At 42.0% G+C, this 18,990-nt stretch overlaps 1 protein-coding gene and 1 non-coding gene across 5 annotated transcripts in view; both read left to right on the top strand.

Annotated features, from left to right (window-relative positions):
• The window catches only part of dpp6a (dipeptidyl-peptidase 6a), a 461,345-nt gene that overhangs the window by 193,718 nt on the left and 248,637 nt on the right, over positions 1–18,990 (top strand). The gene's annotated exons all lie outside the window — the stretch shown is intronic.
• LOC140556674 (U1 spliceosomal RNA) lies at positions 9,648–9,811 on the top strand. Its single transcript, XR_011979755.1, has one exon. It is a non-coding gene; the product is annotated as a U1 spliceosomal RNA (small nuclear RNA).

Below are 18,990 nucleotides of genomic sequence, written 5' to 3'. Positions count from 1 at the left end.
ACGGTTATGAGATTTATTTAATTTGCTGTGATGGAAAAAAGCTGCCATTGTACTTTCTCACAGTTACTAATAGCTTGCTATTGTACGGTCTCGCTATTGCTAATGGCTTTCTATTGTACCGTATCATGACAATCGCGACTTGTGCATAATTACAGCTTCGCTCACATTGTTTCCTTTGATTTTAACCTCTTCAGTCTGTAATGAACATGGGAGTATCCAGTGGGCAGAGAACAAAAGGGCTTATAATGGACAATCCCGCCAGCTCTGTATCATTATCAGCCAACATGTTGCTCTTTGGATGTTTCAGACAAGGACTCAGGTTTTCAGCAGTTGCAGAGAGAATTAGGAATAGTGAGTTGTGGAGACTTAGCAGAAAGAGAAGTAGGGGGATTAATTAAAGGGCTGATGTACATTTACAGCCAGTTTTAATGGTTTAATTGAGAGGAACGGAAAATGCTAAAGTTTTATTTAGGTCTAAATACAATGTCTGAGCTGCTGCATCTCGGCGTAAACTGTCTGAGCTCTTCCATACGCATGGAGAAGGCTAAATTAGCAGGTGGGCCTTTTATGCGTTCATGATTAATTATTTATGTTAAATGGTGCAGATGAGGAAGGCTCTCATTCGCAGTGTACATATTAAGTGCACTTTAGTAAATTCACAAATGCAAAATGTCTTTCTCTCCCACTTAAATATGCATCAAATATGCAGTATTAAATCGTCTGCATGTAGCTTAACTCTTTGCCTTGCCACTTACAGCATATGTCCAAATGTTTGTGGACACCCCTTCTCAAATCAAATCACATCTCAGACTCAACACATCTTTAATCACATAAAACACAATATATACATAATACAAGATATATACGAATATATATATATATATATATATATATATATATATATATATATATATATATATATATATATATATATATACTTACTCTGTGCACACTATACACACAATGCATACACTATACATACACTATACGTACAATGTACACTCACTATACATACGCTATGCATACACTATACATACACTATATATACAATGTACACTCACTATACACACGCTATGCATACACTATACATACACTATATATACAATGTACACTCACTATACACACGCTATGCATACACTATACATACACTATATATACAATGTACACTCACTATACATACGCTATGCATACACTATACATACACTACATACACTATACGTACAATGTACACTCACTATATACACACTATGCATACACTTTGCATACACTATATATACAATGTACACTCACTATACATACGATATGCATACACTATAGTTCCATTATTGGATTGTTTAATATCTTTAATAATTAACAATATTTCACAGCTATATAATCTGGAGTGTGATGAAATCCTGAGTGATGAGACTGGTGAGAGAGCTTTGTGACGAACTGGACTGAATACACTGTACTATATTATTTTATTTGGATCCCCATTAGCTGCTATCACAATAGCAGCTATTCTTCCTTGGGTCCGACAAACATAAACACAGCAATGAACAATTGAAAAAACAAAGCAAAACACACATACATACACGCACCTACCTATACACACATACCCACATACACAGGATTCAGCAGCCTGATGGCCTGAGGGTAGAAGCTGTCTTGAAACCTGCTGGTTCTGTGGCTTGGGTGGATGAGTGCTTAATAATCCTCCTGGACTTCTTCAGACAGCGGCTAGTGGAAGCTGGACCCCAGTGATGTGCTGGGCTGTGTGCACCACCCTCTGCACTACCAGGTGGTGATGCAGCCCATCAGTGTACTGTGCAGGTGTAGAGCGTCTCCTGTACCATCTCCTGAGGTAGATCGCTGGAAATACAGCAGCCGGGGTCTGCCCCTTTCTTGGGATGAGTGCAGTAAGTGATTATTTTATTATGCTCCACATATTTCACAGTTTTGAATTAGAGAAGAGAGAGAAATCTGACTTCTGAAATTTGAGGCATTGCAAGCACATCTCGCACCTTATTAAAGAACACTTTGTGCCGCCCCTTCTCATACTTGTTCCTCAGTACCTGAAAGTCCAAAAGAGGAAAATGAGAGAACAAGAATGAGGGAGAACATGACCTCCTCTGGGCCATGATATGCAGTTGTCTTTGCCATTTTTGCTCTAAAATTGAAACCCTCATGTCAGGCAGACTTTCCGTATGACCCAGGCCACATTTTAAATGTCAAGCGCTTGATTCCATACCTATTTCCATCCTCTGAGGAAAGACGCAAGCACAATTATTCCAGGAAGGAGCCCAGTCCTGGAGCTCTGATTGGATCTGCTAATTTGCACATATATTACTCTGTGTGAATATGTCAGAGCCAAACCATGCGCAGACGTACAGCCGGGGCCCCTCTCTGCAGTCCATTGCTTTCGCATGCAGTAGCTGGGTCTCCTTGACCCGGGTTTGAGTGGTGTTTGGATGCTGTGGCAGTACCTGACCTTGTTCAGGCAGTAGAGAGAGATGGGCAGAAGGAAAGAAGGTTGAGGTGAGACAGGGAGAGGGAGAGGGTGATTTTGTGGCTGAGTCAGAAATTGAATCATAGTGTTAGTCTAGATTTGGAGACTTTGGTCTGGGTTTAGGTCTAGATGTCTAGGTTCGTACAGGGTTTACATCTAGGTTTCAGTTTGAATCTTGTTGGTTGGTGATTGAGTTGGTTCTAGATTTGGTCTGGGCCTAAGTATTAAGTTCAGATCTACACTCTCAAAAATGTGGTTCTTTGAGGGTTCTTTAGCAAAGACAGTGGTTAAATAGAGAACCAAGGCCTTGCTTAAATGGTTATTTGTCTTTGGATTCCATGAAGAACCATGTGTAAATGTGATGTGTGTGTGTGTGTGTGTGTGTGTGTGTGTGTGTGTGTGTGTGTGTGTGTGTGTTTAAACCAGTATGAAGGTTCTACACACTCACACATACACATCTCCAGTACACATGGTTCTTTATGGAACCAATAGTGGTGGTTCTATGACATCAATCAAATAACCCTTTAAAGCACCTGTATTTTTCTATGAGCATATGAACGCATTTTTTCATAGCAACTGTTGCTAGGTTCGTACAGGGTTTACATCTAGGTTTGAGTTTGAATCAAGTTGGCTGGTATTGGAGTTGGTTCTAGATTTGGTCTGGGCCTAAGTATTAAGTTCATATCTACACTTCTAAAAATGTGGTTCTTTGAGGGTTCTTTAGCAAAGACAGTGGTTAAATAGAGAACCAAGACCTTGCTTAAATGGTTATTTGTCTGGTTACAGAACATTTCTCACTGTTCCCTTCTGCTAAGATTTTTGGCTAGATGTGGTTTGTGTTTGGGTCTAGATGTTCATGTGGGTTGGGTCCAAGTTTGGGTCTGACTAGGTTTGGGTTTTAATCTAAGTCTGGGTTTGAATTTTTGTCAACATTTGAATCAAAAATTGACTCCTGGTTGTGGTCTGGGGTCTAGGTTTGTATTTCAATCGAAAGTTGGGTCCAAGATAAAGTGCAGATTTGGGTCTGGATCCAGATGTTGATTTGGGTTTAGATTTGAGTTTTGAGTCGCTCCATATTTGAGTTGTCTATTGATTTTTGGTCAAGCTTTGAGTGTGGGTCTGAGATTGAGACAAGATTTGGATTTCAGTCTAAGTCTAGTTTGGAGTTTGGATTCGAGTCAACTTCAGGGGCTCTGCTTTAAGTCCAAGTTTGATTTTGATATTCCAGCTACAGTAGAGTTAGGTCTGGTTCCAGATGTGGATTTGGATTTGAGTCTTGATTTTAGTTTTGGTTTAGGTTGGGTTATTGGTTTTGGGTGTATCTTAAAGTTTGTATCTATACTTGAGTCTGGGTCTGAGACTAGATTAAAGTCTTTCTTTAGATTTGGTCTGGGTTTAGGTTTCTATTTGGTCCAATATTTGGTTTTAGAATTAACTCTGGGTTTGGATGTTGCCATGGGTCTGTGTCTGAGTCCAGATGTGGATTTGAATTTAGATTTGAGTCAGTCTGATTTGATAGGTTTGGGTCTACTTGTTGGATTTTTTTATCAAAGGCCTTGGGTTTGAATTTAACATTTGGTCTAGACTTAAGTCTGGGGTTTAGATTGAATCTAGGTTTGGGTCTACTTGTTGGATTTCTTTTAAGCAAAGGCCTGGGGTTTGAATTTAACATTGGGTCTAGACTTAAGTCTGGGGTTTAGATTGAATCTAGATTTGGGTCTTGGTCTAGGTTTGGGTCTACTTGTTGGATTTCTTTTAAGCAAAGGCCTCTGGTTTGGATTTAACATTGGGTCTAGACTTAAGTCTGGGGTTTAGATTAAATCTAGATTTGGGTCTGGGCCTAGGTTTGGATTTTTAGTTTAGATTTGAGTATATATTTGGGTTTGAGTCTTGGCCCAGATTTGGGCTGGTTATGAGTATAATTATATGTTGTTAATTAGGGTTGGTTTATAAGTTTAAGACTAATTCTGGGTCTAGATTTGGTTCTGGGTCAGGATTTAGGTATAGAGCTGAAGCTGTTGACTGTTCAGCTGATAAGGGCTGGATTGCTGTGGCTCGGACAGCCATACAGGCCTGTTGATGATGCAGAGCTACAGATAAGCCTGCCACTGCTGTCTGAGCGTGATACGTCTGATAGGCAGGTGGGTCTGGCACAAGCTATTCTTTGATGATAACACACACACACACACACTGCTTGGCTGCTCCAGTTTCACATATGGGCGTGGGAGGTGTGAAAGGTGTGTGTTTCTGTGTGTAGGTGTGTTTGTGTATGGGCGGTCAGCTTGTATTCCATGAGGAATAAAGCTGAGTCAATAGGTGACAGTGGGATAGCAGTTTATTCTGAGCAAAAATAAATGAATAAATAAAAGTATTTTAGGCAGCAGTTTCAGGACTGAATGTAAACTGTGTAGAAAAGCTTAGATGGAAAGATGACCGAGGGTTAAAATCACACCTATATCTAGAACCACATAGCCAGAACCATGTCCTTACTGGGAAAAAGAATACATCAGTTTTACAGAACATCTCCATTGTAAGTCCATTGTAACTCTACTTTTCTCAATCTCTTAGAGTTGCTTCTTTTGAGTCCTGGTTCGTCTTAATGGCTCTTCATGTTCTTAAAAAAAAGACTTTCTAGAGCAGATAAATAAACATCAACCACCTATGCTATTTGGCACCATGCCTAATAGCATTGAGCTGTAGTGCAGTGGAAGAACTGTGTTCTCTGGAATGATGGATGATGGTGCTCTATCCAGTACTTTTGGGATGAGTTGGGAAGTTTGGGAAAGAGATGGGGTTGTAATCATCCAACATCCTGATCTCGCTAACGCTCTCGACGCTGAATGCAATCAAATTCTCACAAAAATGATCCTTCAAAATCCAGTAGAAAGCCTTACCTAACTACCTTTCCTGGACAGTTGAGACAGTTACTCCAACAAAAGTACTCTTTTTAATACCCTTGCTATCAAAACAAAAAACAAATAATGAGCAGGTGTCTCAATACTTTTGTCCATCTAGTGTATAATAATAATAATATAATATAAATTAAAGTCATAGTGGCTCATTTACATTAATGGGCTCTCCCAGAGGTCAGCAAAAAATGATTGAGGTAATGTCCATGTACATTGTCCATGTACATCGATGACGTGATTATAATGATAGGCCCTGTGATACACCCTATTACTGTTATACCGACATGTGCTGGTATCCATGGCACTGCATGAAAGAGCACATTTACTCATGTGGTGCATCGCCCTGCCTGTGAAGTACATGGGTTTCAACAGTAGTGCCATGAAACCTCCAGCTGGTATTTTTATAAACGGCTGAAGCTGCCGCTACTCTGTGGTTTTCCAAGTATCCATGAACTGCATATTAAACATGTTCAGACCCCGGACCCTCTCCCGAGTTGACAGCTTGTAAATAAAACAAAGGAAGAGATCAAACGAATGAGAGCTCGTCTTTCGGCAGCAGGCGTCTGTCTACCACACAGGCCTTTCTTCATCAGCACGTCCCCTTAATTAACGCTGGCGGTGAGATTGAGAGCTGAACCAATGGCAAGTGAGAGCAGAGCAGGTGAGCTGGAAACTGTTTATTGGTTTGTAAACCAGTGCTTTATTTCCTCTACTAAAACTAGCCTGTCGTGTGTGGAGTTTGACTGGCTAATACATACAGGATAAAGTAGTTGGGACAGCCCAAATTCCTGACACACATTTATGTGCATTAGCAGGTTTTGTTTTGAACAGGACTGTTATTGATTATAGAGGACCAATCATCCCACAATTAGTACTTTTAGACTTAAAAAAAAGGTTTCATACCGGATTACGTAATTATTAACGGCTCAGAACGGCTCATATTGCAGCTTCATACTAGTTTAAAATCATTCCAAAGTTATTAATATCAGACTGTAAAACATCTACACACACTGGAGATTCATACTGGATTAACTTCATGGTTAATGCTCTCAGACTGTTAAATTAAAATGAAAAAAAAATGACATTATGGATTCATACTGGCTTGAAGTATCTCTACAGTTATTACTCTTAAACTGTAAAAACCTCACACTGCAGATTCATACTGGATTAAAACCTCTCCATACTTACTATCCTCAGACTGTAAAACCTACACACACATGATTCATACTGGATTATAATGACTACAGTTATTACTGTCAGAATGTGAAAACGACACTGCAGATTCATACTGGATTATAATGACTACAGTTATTGCTGTCAGAATGTGAATAATACATACACAGCAGATCCATACTGGATTAAAATCAGACTGTATAAATACTGCATGCACTTCGGATTCATACTGGATTACCACTCTCAGATACTAAAAGCTACATACTCTTAATTCATACTGGATGGATGGATTGTATAATGTTATTTTTATGTTTTGTGATGTTAATGTATTGTGTTCTAACAGAGCTGCTGTTCTTGTGCAAGACAAATGTCAGGTCTTTGATCTGACAATAAAGGATTATCTATCTATTTATCTATCTGTCTATCTATCTATCTGTCTGTCTGTCTGTCTGTATATCTATATATCTATCTGCCTGTCTCCCTATCTATCTATCTATCTATCTGTCTGTCTGTCTGTCTGTCTGTCTATCTATCTATCTATCTATCTATCTATCTATCTATCTATCTATCTGCCTGTCTCCCTATCTATCTATCTATCTATCTATCTATCTATCTATCTATCTATCTATCTGCCTGTCTGTCTATCTATCTATCTATCTATCTATCTATCTATCTATCTATCTATCTATCTATCTATCTGTCTGTCTGTCTGTCTAACTATCTATCTATCTATCTATCTATCTATCTATCTATCTATCTATCTATTTGTCTATCTATCTATCTATCTATCTATCTATCTATCTATCTATCTATCTGCCTGTCTCCCTATCTATCTATCTATCTATCTATCTATCTATCTATCTATCTATCTATCTGTCTATCTATCTGTCTGTCTATCTATCTGTCTGTCTATCTATCTATCTATCTATCTATCTATCTATCTATCTATCTATCTGCCTGCCTGCCTGTCTCCCTATCTATCTATCTATCTATCTGTCTGTCTGTCTGTCTGTCTGTCTATCTATCTATCTATCTATCTATCGATCTATCTATCGATCTATCTATTTGTCTGTCTGTCTATCTATTATAATGACTACAGTTATTACTGTCAGACTGTGAAAACAACACACACTGCAGATTCATACTGGATTACAATGACAGTTGATCACTTGTATCTAGACAGGGAACTAACTCGGCCCCAACAGAGCTATAGAGTGTACAGGTGTGTGTGTGTGTGTGTGTGTGTGTGTGATACTTGTATATACTTGAAATTCATCAGTATTGGCGAGGCGAGCAGAAAGAACAAAAGCCCCCCCAACCCAACCCAAACAGTACTGTGTTGGTAAACACGGCCTCTAGCAAACCCTGCATGTTGGAAATCACAACAGAACCATTTGCTCCAGTCTTTATGCCTTATTTCGGCTGTTGTTCTTTTGAAGGATACAAACAATATCCTCCAATCAGAATGCGCCCGACGTACTGCTCGAGTGCAGTGCACAGCAGTGTTCCTGAAAGCACCATCACTTTACTTGTCTTATAAAGAGGAATATTTAAAAAAAACAAAAAGCAAAGAGGACATAGGCTCCGACTCATGTTAGCAGGGAGAGAAATCAATGCAAGACGCTCACAATCTAATTATCCATCTCTCTCTGAAGGAGCCGCCTCTCTGTCTTCCGTATCATTCGCTGCTCTGTGGGAATTTTCCAGCCAGTGGACTGCACTTTAATCAGAACGGCCTCGGTGTGGAACAAGGCTTCGGTCTTCAAGGGCTGCTTGCTCACATTGTGGGGTTTGAAGCTCGAGATGCTTCAGTAATTGGTGCTGCGGAGGGTTATTGGATTGATCTCCAACCACTTTGGGTTCCATGAAGTCCTTCAAGTATGAAGGTTCTTCACACTCACACATACACATCTCCATGGTTGGTTCTTTATGGAACCAATAGTGGTGGTTTTATGACATCAATCAACCCTTTAAAGCACCTGTATTTGTCTATATGCATATGAAAGCATTCTTTCATAACAACTGTCGCTAGGTTGGTCAATCATTCTGAAAAGATATTAATAAACCAATCAATTCATATTGGATTGATGAGAAACTGTAGTGCAGAACACCAAATATTTTGGGGCATTTTTGGTAAAAGAGTTGTAGAGTTATACACCATATGGACAAAAGTATTGGGACACCTGGTCATTCACTGTTTCCCCCTCCCCCCCAAAAAAAATCTAAATCAATCAAAGGTATTAAATAGTTTATGCTACTTTTGTAGGCCTCTACTGTCCAGGAAAGAAGGCTTCTATTAGATTTTGAAGGAGCATTGCTGTGAGGATTTGATTGCCTTTAGCAACAAGAGCATTTACCTCATCCACAACTCCCCAACTCATTCCAAAAGTATTGTATGAAGCACCATCCATTGATCCAGAATACACTTTTCTCTGCTTCTGCAAAGAGTCCTATTCTTTTGGCAGTACTTCTCTACACGGACTAGGCACGCTGCGTGTGTATGCATTTGCACATCTGTCAGCAAGTAGCTGAACGCGTTTATTTTGTAGCACCTGTATTTGTAGGCTGTTTTTGCATATGTAAATGAGCTCTTTCCGGATTAGCTGCTTTTAGACAGAATGCAGGTTTTCCAAATTTTGTCTAAAGCCATTCTCAGTGTGGGTAGAGTGACCCTTCCTTTCCCCTGTCGTCTAGTATGGGTAATGCTGGCCAGCGTGGGCATCTAGCTGTTAGCTGTTAGGGTCTCTTGTTCAGCTGTCCAATTACTTTACGTAGCTAATTTCATGTGACTTGGAGGAAACGTACCTAGCAGGTGAGTAGGAACTGGAAATGACTTAAATGGGATCAAAAACAAAATAGTCTTTATAGTTTTAATGTAAGTGGGTGGAGCTAAACCGGTAGAGGCTAAAGAGGCAGATGAATACTTTGGTCAATGGATTGAAATGTAGCTGGTTTTACTTTACTATATGGACTCTGTATGGACTGGGGAGTGAGCTGAACATACTTCATACAACATCAGCTTTTCCAAAAGGGTGAGGAATGCTTGGTTGTCCATGACCTACAACTTGCTTTTACTGTCACTGCTGAGAAGTGGGAGATACCATGGTCAAGAAGGTGGTTCACCCAGGATGAGGCTCAGCCATTGCACTCTGGTTGTGCTGACCCCTGCAAATTCCCCAAATGTGGGAATCTCAACTGCATATTTTCTGGTGGTGGGGGACTGCGTTCAAGCTGCCTCTCTGCTGCGGAGGACACATTTTGGTGTACTTTTTCCTTTTTTTACCTTTGTGTGGACCCCCGGCCCCCCGTAGCTCCTCATTTTGCTGCGGTTTTACCATGTTCTGCTGCTTTCCCACAGTTTCACAAATATCGGCTAATTAGACATCCTGACACTATGAGCAAGAGAACGGGGGGATTGGAGGAACCGCAGAGGAGGAAAGGAGGCTGATAAGAGAATCTGATTATCATTCCAATGGGGCTGTTGGGGTGTCTTCTGCACACCGCTTAATTGCGATTGGGGTAATCTTCTTGATTGCGGCGCCGCTGATCTTTAATGGTGGGGCTGTAATTGCTCAAACAGGAAATTGTCATCTTTGGAAATGTCAGGAGCATTTAGCAGCCTTTCCTGCACAGTTTTCAGAAAGCTGTTGCTGCCAGTTAAAAGTTAAAAGGTATTGGGCGTCATTCATCAGAACACTCTCCAAAGCTCTCCAAACACTGACCAGGAGAACCTGACCCATGAGATGGAGAACGGAGAGCTGTAGGACCAGCAGCATTCCAGTATAGATCCGAGCTGTTCCTCTGTACTGTTCGTCCTCATTCGTTTTCGTGTCTGGAGATGTAAGAAGTATCGGGACCATCAGAATATCAGTGGTAATACCCTCCAGACCAAACTGTACTGTGGGTGTTAGTACAGGAGTGCCAATCTTTCTATGGACCATCTTTCCAATCTATCACTGACTTTCAGAGTTTCATTCAGACTCTGAGCACTGAAGACCCCCTGCACATTTGTCTACCTGTCTATCTGCTAGTGCAGACCATGCTCTGAAATGGAACGGGAGGGTGGAATATTTTTGGCTTGGAGTCCAGGTTGGTTTTCCTGTGGTGTGCACGTGAATTCAGACCCCCCCAGTTGATGTGGTGAGTGATGGAGGAAAGGGTGAAGGAGATGGGTCATGTGGGGTGGAGGAGGGTGCGATGTATGGTTCAAAGTTGGACTGAGAAGCAAGGATATATATATATATATATATATATATATATATATATATAAGGGTCTTGAGGGCCAGCGGGAGGAGTTCAGGACATGGCCCTTCACCCAAAATCCAATTATGTCATAACTCCACCTAAATCAATTCATATATGTATGTCTGCAGACACACGTTTTGGACTTTTTGTACTTTTGGAAGTTTCTTCAAAACATTCATCAGAACATTTCACTTAAAGATTCTCCTGCAAAGCTTATCAGCAGACAGCAGGACAACTTTTTCAGAACTTCATGTTCTCCTCTCTCATTTTACAAAGATTAAGCTTCGACTCACACACCAGCACTGTGGTTTTTAGGGACTGCTGCAAAGAAACAGCAGCAGGAAAAAAGGGTGTAGTTACTGTACTTTACTACTCACTCTAAGAAATGGAAGATGCCACAAAGGGTTCTTTGATCAATACCATAGAAGAACCAGCTTAAAGTAGCGGAATCCATTTATTATAAAGGGTGTCCACATACATTTGGACACATAGTGAATAAAACCTCATTTTTATGAACTTTTCTTTGGGTTTTTGTCAAATTCGGCGACATTGGAATAGTCAGTAATCGCAAATGACTGGACTTCAGCTGCTCAAACAGAGAATTGTCATCTTGACGACTGCCTGGAACCTTCTGTGCAGTTCTGCAAAGGAAGGAGGTATCAGCTTTAATTTGAGGTTCTGATGGGGGGCTTTGCTTCTGTTTCAGGTGCAGATGAGGGGTGTTTTGCTCTGCAGATGCGCTGTAGCCTGTGTTAACCTTCAGAGGCGATGCGAAGAAAGAATCCCCACTGAGATCAGAACTGTGTGTGTTGAATTCCCAGCTTTATTTGATGGCTCAGCAAAGCAGCAGCAGCAGCCGCTTCCGCTCTCTTATGAAACAGAATTGGCAGACGTCGTTTTTTCATTTTTTTTTTCTCGTTGGTGTTTTGCTCTTGGATCTAATCAATCATTTCTTTGTTCATCTGAGTTCAGGTTTGAAAATGAAAGGAAAATCTGCACTTGCTGTGGATCAGAGCCATATGGCGGGTGGTGTGTGTGCACATAAGACATGGAGTCAATTAAACATATGGTACAAAAGCGCATATATATGTGTGTGTGTGTGTGTGTGTGTGTGTGTGTGTGTGTGTGTGTGTGTGTGTGTGTGTGCGTGCGTGCATACGAATCACTTCCAAACCTCAGGTCTATAATTACATTTAGTGTGAATGCAGGACTCTCAGGAGTGTGAGTGTCCTGCTGCTTTCAGCTAATAGAGACAGAATAGTGATGATTACTGAACAACACACACATCTACATTCTCCATCACACACACACACACACACACACACACTTAGGCCCTGTTCACACCTGCCATTATCATACATCTTGGGTGATCTGATCAGATCATGAAAGATGTTCCGTGTGCCTAGTGAGCTGATCAGAGGTGGTCAGGGATGCGTATGACCTCATGACATTTGCAGTCTGGGCAGTAAACGGTCTACATGAGCCCTGATGTTAATAAAAGAGTCTGAAGAGGCTTAAAGCAACATTCTGAAGCAGTTTTACCTCAAATCAGCAGCTTCAGGATCATGCTGATGCTCCACTGACTGTAACAGTGGGAGAACAGCGTCTCCGTCATTCCCACTCCGGGCCGGAGCACTGCTGCTGCTACTGCACTATGGAGGTTTGGTGGTGGAGCTGCAGGAGGAGAACCTCTCTCCAGAACTGCTGCTGTGTAACACTGCGTAACCCATAGAGTCATATTAGTGTAGAATCCTGTAGCACCTAGCTTGGGCTTCCACTGGCCACTTTATTGGAAACCCCTATTTCCATTTGCTTTCACTCACTGGCCAATTTATTGGAAACCCCTATTTCCTTTTGCTTCCACTCACTGGCCACTTTATTAGAAACCCCTATTTCCTTTTGCTACCACTCACTGGCCACTTTATTAGAAACCCCCATTTCATTTTGCTACCACTCACTGGCCACTTTATTAGAAACCCCTATTTCCTTTTGCTACCACTCACTGGCCACTTTATTAGAAACCCCTATTTCCATTTGCTTCCACTCACTGGCCACTTTATTAGAAACCCCTATTTCCTTTTGCTACCACTCACTGGCCACTTTATTAGAAACCCCTATTTCCTTTTGCTACCACTCACTGGCCACTTTATTAGAAACCCCTATTTCCTTTTGCTTCCACTCACTGGCCACTTTATTAGAAACCCCTATTTCCTTTTGCTACCACTCACTGGCCACTTTATTAGAAACCCCCATTTCATTTTGCTACCACTCACTGGCCACTTTATTAGAAACCCCTATTTCCTTTTGCTACCACTCACTGGCCACTTTATTAGAAACCCCTATTTCCATTTGCTTCCACTGACTGGCCACTTTATTAGAAACCCCTATTTCCTTTTGCTTCCACTCACTGGCCACTTTATTAGAAACCCCTATTTCCTTTTGCTACCGCTCACTGGCCACTTCATTAGAAACCCCTTTTTCCTTTTGCTACCACTCACTGGCCACTTTATTAGAAACCCCTATTTCCTTTTGCTACCACTCACTGGCCACTTTATTAGAAACCCCTATTTCTTTGTGTTTCCACTCTTTAGCCACTTTATTAGAAACACCTCTTTCCATTTGCCTTCACTCACTGGCCACTTTATTTGAAAAACTTGCCTCCTTGTGCTTCCACTCTCAGGCCACTTTATCAGAAACACCTCTTTGTACCTTCACCCACTTTATTAGAAACGTCAAGCCAGTCCCCGCCTCCTTTCTAACAATCAGCTGACGTCCTCAGAGGAAAGCACCACCAGGAAAAGTCACCAGCTCCGCCATAGCAGCTAACAGATGCCTTTGCTGGCCAACATCACTTAGGTGAGAGTGATGAGGAGATCTACCCATCTACCCATTTACATACAGCACAGCCAGTGGTGCTCTCTCAGACTCTGGACGCTGATGGCTGATCCCAGATATTTTGAACCCACCGCTGAGCCACCACTGCCCAGAATAATACATCAGTCATTAAATTAAGATTATAGAGAATATTTTGATGCTATTGTTCAAAATAATCTTAATTTTTGCCATTTTTCACTTAACTTGGTATAAAATCTATTTACCTGCCGACATTATTGACGTTTTTCCATGACATTAACGATTTGAGAATGTACGGTGTGGGAGGCGGAGCATGCGTAACTGTGAGAGCTACAGAACTGAGAACTGTGAACTCTGGGCTAGAGCTCAGGTGCCTTCTGCTTTGCGCTAGAAGGCCGGACCCCCTCTGATTAATGGAGCTAGGTCTGAGTTAAATGGAGGAGATGGGGGTGGTGGTGGGGTGCGAACACTTTATCATGGACATGGAGGGAAGAGATGGGAATTTATAGGACATTAGATTGGGAGGAGGTGGGGCTTTAGGCTATTCCTCCTCTCAAAATTCAGTTATTTCATACCTCCACTTAAATACCCTCACACACACACACACACACACACACACACACACACACACACACACACTTATAACCTGAAATAAACCTTCTCATAATAGTGTGCTTTACTGCAGATGGCTGGTTCAGTGAGCACTGCTTCTAATAATGAACCCTGGAAGTGGATTTAATGAGGAATAAAAACACTCTGGCCACAGTAAAAATTACCACACAGTAATTTAAGGCATTTTTAAAGCCGTTGCTTTTAATAGAGACTGAATGCTAAAGTGTTCGGCTCAAAGTTTCATTCCGTGAACCTCCCCTCACCACCACCACCACCGTTACCACCCCGTCACGCGGTTACTGCTACAGATAAAAGTGGCCGCAGTGGCTGTTAAGGTCATTTTTAAACGCTGAAGCCTTTTTTAATGCCCTCGACCATGCTGCTGGGCTGTATGATGGACGGCTCCCTTACAGCACTAGTCCTGGTCCTTTTAGAAAGGCAGAACCTCGACAAGAAAAAGCTTTATTTTTTCCCCTCTCCGCCTCACAGCAATTTATCCTTTTCCGTGCAGTAAGGACCTAAATCAATCAAGCTTCAATTCCACTGCAGTCATGAGTGTTAAATTCATGGCTTTATTTGATGGCACAGCAATGCTGCCGCTGCCGCTCCCGCTCCCTCACCAAATGGAATTAGCAGCTTGTAGTTCTCGCCTTCGTGTTCTGCTTACGCAACAGCTGGAACCGGTTCTGGATCAAATTGGGGCGGTTGGATTTTTATGCGTCTGAGTTTCGGGCTGAAAGTGACAGAGATCTGCATTTGTGGCGTGTGAGAGCCCGTACAGCAGGCTGTACGCTGGCCACTTTATTAGAAACTCTTGCCACCTTGTGCTTCCACTCACTGGCCACTTTATTAGAAACCCTTACCTCCCTGTGCTTCCACTCTGGCCATTTTATTAGAAACACCTATGTCCTCGTGCTCCAACTCACTGGCCATTTTATTAGAAACACTTGCCACCTTGTGCTTCCGCTCACTGGCCATTTTATTAGTAACACTTGCCACCTTGTGCTTCCACTCACTGGCCACTTTATTAGAAACCCTTACCTCCCTGTGCTTCCACTCTGGCCATTTTATTAGAAACACCTACTTCGTTGTGCTTTCACTCACTGGCCACTTTATAAGAAACACCTACTTACTTGTGCTTCTGCTCACTGGCCACTTTATTAGAAACACTTACCTCCTTGTGTTTCCACTCACTGGCCATTTTATTAGAAACACCTACTTCCTTGTGCTTCCACTCACTGGCCACTTTATTAGAAACACTTACCTCCTTGTGCTTCCACTCACTGGCCACTTTATTAGAAACCCTTACCTCCCTGTGCTTCCACTCTGGCCATTTTATTAGAAACACCTACTTCGTTGTGCTTTCACTCACTGGCCACTTTATAAGAAACACCTACTTACTTGTGCTTCTGCTCACTGGCCACTTTATTAGAAACACTTACCTCCTTGTGCTTCCACTCACTGGCCATTTTATTAGAAACACCTACTTCCTTGTGCTTCCACTCACTGGCCACTTTATTAGAAACACCTACTTGCCACTCTGGCCACTTTATTAGAAACCCTTATTTCCTTGTGCTTCCACTCACTGGCCACTTTATAAGAAACACCTACTTTCTTGTGTTTACACTTATTGGCCACTTTATTAGAAACACTTGCAACCTTGTGCTTCCACTCACTGGCCACTTTATTAGAAACACCTACTTCCTTGTGCTTTCACTCACTGGCCACTTTATTAGAAACCCTCTCCTTGTGCTTCCACTCACTGGCCACTTTATTAGAAACCCCCTCCTTGTACTTCCACTCACTGGCCACTTTATAAGAAACACCTACTTTCTTGTGTTTACACTTATTGGCCACTTTATCAGAAACACACTAAAACACTAATTCTCATAAAGTCAATAAGCATAAGGGGGAAATCTGCTGTCCACAGCGTTCCACATTGAATACTTTGAACCCTGTGTTGGCGGGGCCGCTGCCGGCCGGTCGAGCTCTCGCTGTGGACGTATTTACTTTGCAAATAGGTCTTGAATGAGTGAGTCGGGGAGGTGTGTGCTGTGCCAGATGAAGTGTCTTATGCAGTTAGCGTCGCTGTGTGAGGAACGAGGGAAGGTCGAGTGCTCCAGCCGAAGTAACAGAGCATCTGGCCCAGTGCCTCACGGCTGTGCTGAGTCCACAGGCAGAGCGAGAGAGAGAAACAGAAAGGAGAGGGCTGAGTTTGCTCGAGGCAATCAGAGCATGTTTCCATTACACTCTCCCCTCCCTGCTGGAAACAAGGCCGAGATTTCACAGCTAAATCAGACAGCTGTACAGCAATTACCATCAGCACACATTTACCTGCACACACATCTCCCCACTGCAGCCGCTCACACACTGCCCACTGCAGCTCGTCCGCTCTCTCTCTCTCTCTCTCTCTCTACCTCTCTACCTCTCTACCTCTCTCTATCTCTCTCTCTACCTCTCTCTCTCTCTCTCTCTCTCTCTCTACCTCTCTACCTCTCTACCTCTCTCTATCTCTCTCTCTACCTCTCTCTCTCTCTCTCTCTCTCTCTCTCTCTCTATTGCTCTCTCTCTCTCTCTCTCTCTCTATTGCTCTCTCTCTCTCTCTCTCTCTTGCTCTCTTTCTCTATACCTACAAACATGGACAAATGTTTGTGGACACTTGCTGCTCATTTTTCATTCCCCTCAGTATTGCTACCTCTCACATTTCCTCCATTTCTGTTTCTCTGAGCAATAAATCATTAATAACATTAATGATTAGAACAATAATAATCAACTAATAATAGAATAATAAGAATAATTATTAGAAAAATATACTCCCTTGTGCTCCCACTCACTGGCCACTTTATTAGAAACACTTACCTCCTTGTGCTTCCACTCACTGGCCACTTTATTAGAAACACTTACCTTCTTGTGCTTCCACTCACTGGCCACTTTATTAGAAACACTTACCTCCTTGTGCTTCCACTCACTGGCCACTTTATTAGAAACACTTACCTCCTTGTATTTCCACTCACTGGCCATTTTATTAGAAACACCTATGTCCTTGTGCTCCACTCACTTGCCACTTTATTAGAAACACTTACCTCCTTGTGCCTACACTCACTGGCCACTTTATTAGAAACACTTACCTCCTAGTGCTTCCACTCACTGGCCACTTTATTAGAAACACTTACCTCCTTGTGCTTTTGCTCACTGGCCACTTTATTAGAAACACTTGCCTGTGTGATTGGGAGAGGAGGTGGTGTGTTAATGAGGGGTGTGTATCGGTGACTGGTGCTGGTGTGCTGTTATTCCACTGGTGATTTTGCTCTGATGGATTTTTCTTTTTACCGTATTTATTTAACCTCACGAGTGAATTTGCTGCTTCCTTACTGATGGTTTAATAAAGGGGGTTTAAAAGTCTCTCTCTCGCGCATGTGCTCTCTCTCTCTCAGGCTCTCGCTCTCTCTGGTCCAGTCTTTCTGTTTACCTTTCTCATCTCTGTGGCTCTGCAGCAATTATCAAGAGAATCAATGGTTAAGTCTATTCATAGCTTGAGCATTATGTTGTGTGTGTGTGTGTGTGTGTGTGTGTGTAGGTACCTTGTGATAAGCTAAGTGCAGCTAAGTGCTTTGTTGTTGTTCATCAAGTGGGTGCTATGCATTATTCACACAGTGTCCCGTTATTGGACAAACAGTCAGTTTAGCCAAATGGAGCTCTGAGTTTGGACACTGAGCTGTTTTCCCAAGGAAAGTGACTGCTGTCCGTGTTCCTTTCCATTTACTTTCCTTTAAAGGAGGACGCCCATCTGCCTGTTATCATATCGACATGCTTTCCTGTGTTTGGTAGCTGCTGTGTATCAGTACTAGTGCAACATGTGTTTGTCCATGGTGTGGACTGCTGAGCTGACCTGCACTGTTTAAAGTATAAGATCCCTGAGGCACTTTTGGAGGGTCTTCAGTATGAAGCTGTGGAGGAACCTCTTAAGGTGCTTTTTCTGTGAGGTTCCTCAAAAGGAACCTCCAAAGATTCCTTGTGGATCTTATACTTTTAACAGAGCACCAGTACTATGAAGTTTACATCTGCCAAGATGTGTGGAGGAACTTGAAGAAGGAGCTGTGGTTTATGGTTTAGTGAGGTAACCATCCAACCATACATTGTGACTAAAGCCGTGGTACCACTGGGTTTTCTCTGGGAAGTTTCTCGTGCGAAATCCCATGCATTTTAATAAGATTCACCACAACAGCCGAATTTCGCATACACGACTTTCAAGCGACTTTGGCGAACTTCCCAGACCAGTAGGGCTCCATCTGGGGAAACGTAACCTCCTGAGACCCGGACTTTTGCTTGGTGTGCATTTTGAATTTCTCCTATTTGGGATTAGTAGGATCTAATGAGTATAAAAACTAAACTTAGTCTTTGTACAGGAAGTCATTTTTGCAAAAATCTAAATGTCCTCATATGAGACCAAAGGGTCAAAGTTTAAAAAATATGTATCATGGTCCAGAGAAGCAGAAATGTAATGTCCCCATATGAGGACGCAGGGTCTCAAGAGGATAGAGGAAGCTCTGATTGTTGCATTTTCAAAACAGGAGATCATCTACAGCTCTTTCCATGCAGATTACAAAATACTATTTAGTTTCTCAACTGGTTCGGGAACTCTTCAGCTCATCAAAAGATTCTGGAACTCTTTAGTTCATCAAAAGATTCTGCAACTCTTTAGCTCATCAA

The sequence above is a fragment of the Salminus brasiliensis genome, chromosome 5 (assembly GCF_030463535.1).
Source record: "Salminus brasiliensis chromosome 5, fSalBra1.hap2, whole genome shotgun sequence".
Classification (NCBI taxonomy): domain Eukaryota; kingdom Metazoa; phylum Chordata; class Actinopteri; order Characiformes; family Bryconidae; genus Salminus; species Salminus brasiliensis.
Note: the sequence above shows the minus strand (reverse complement) of the source record. Positions and strands in the feature narration are given on the sequence as shown.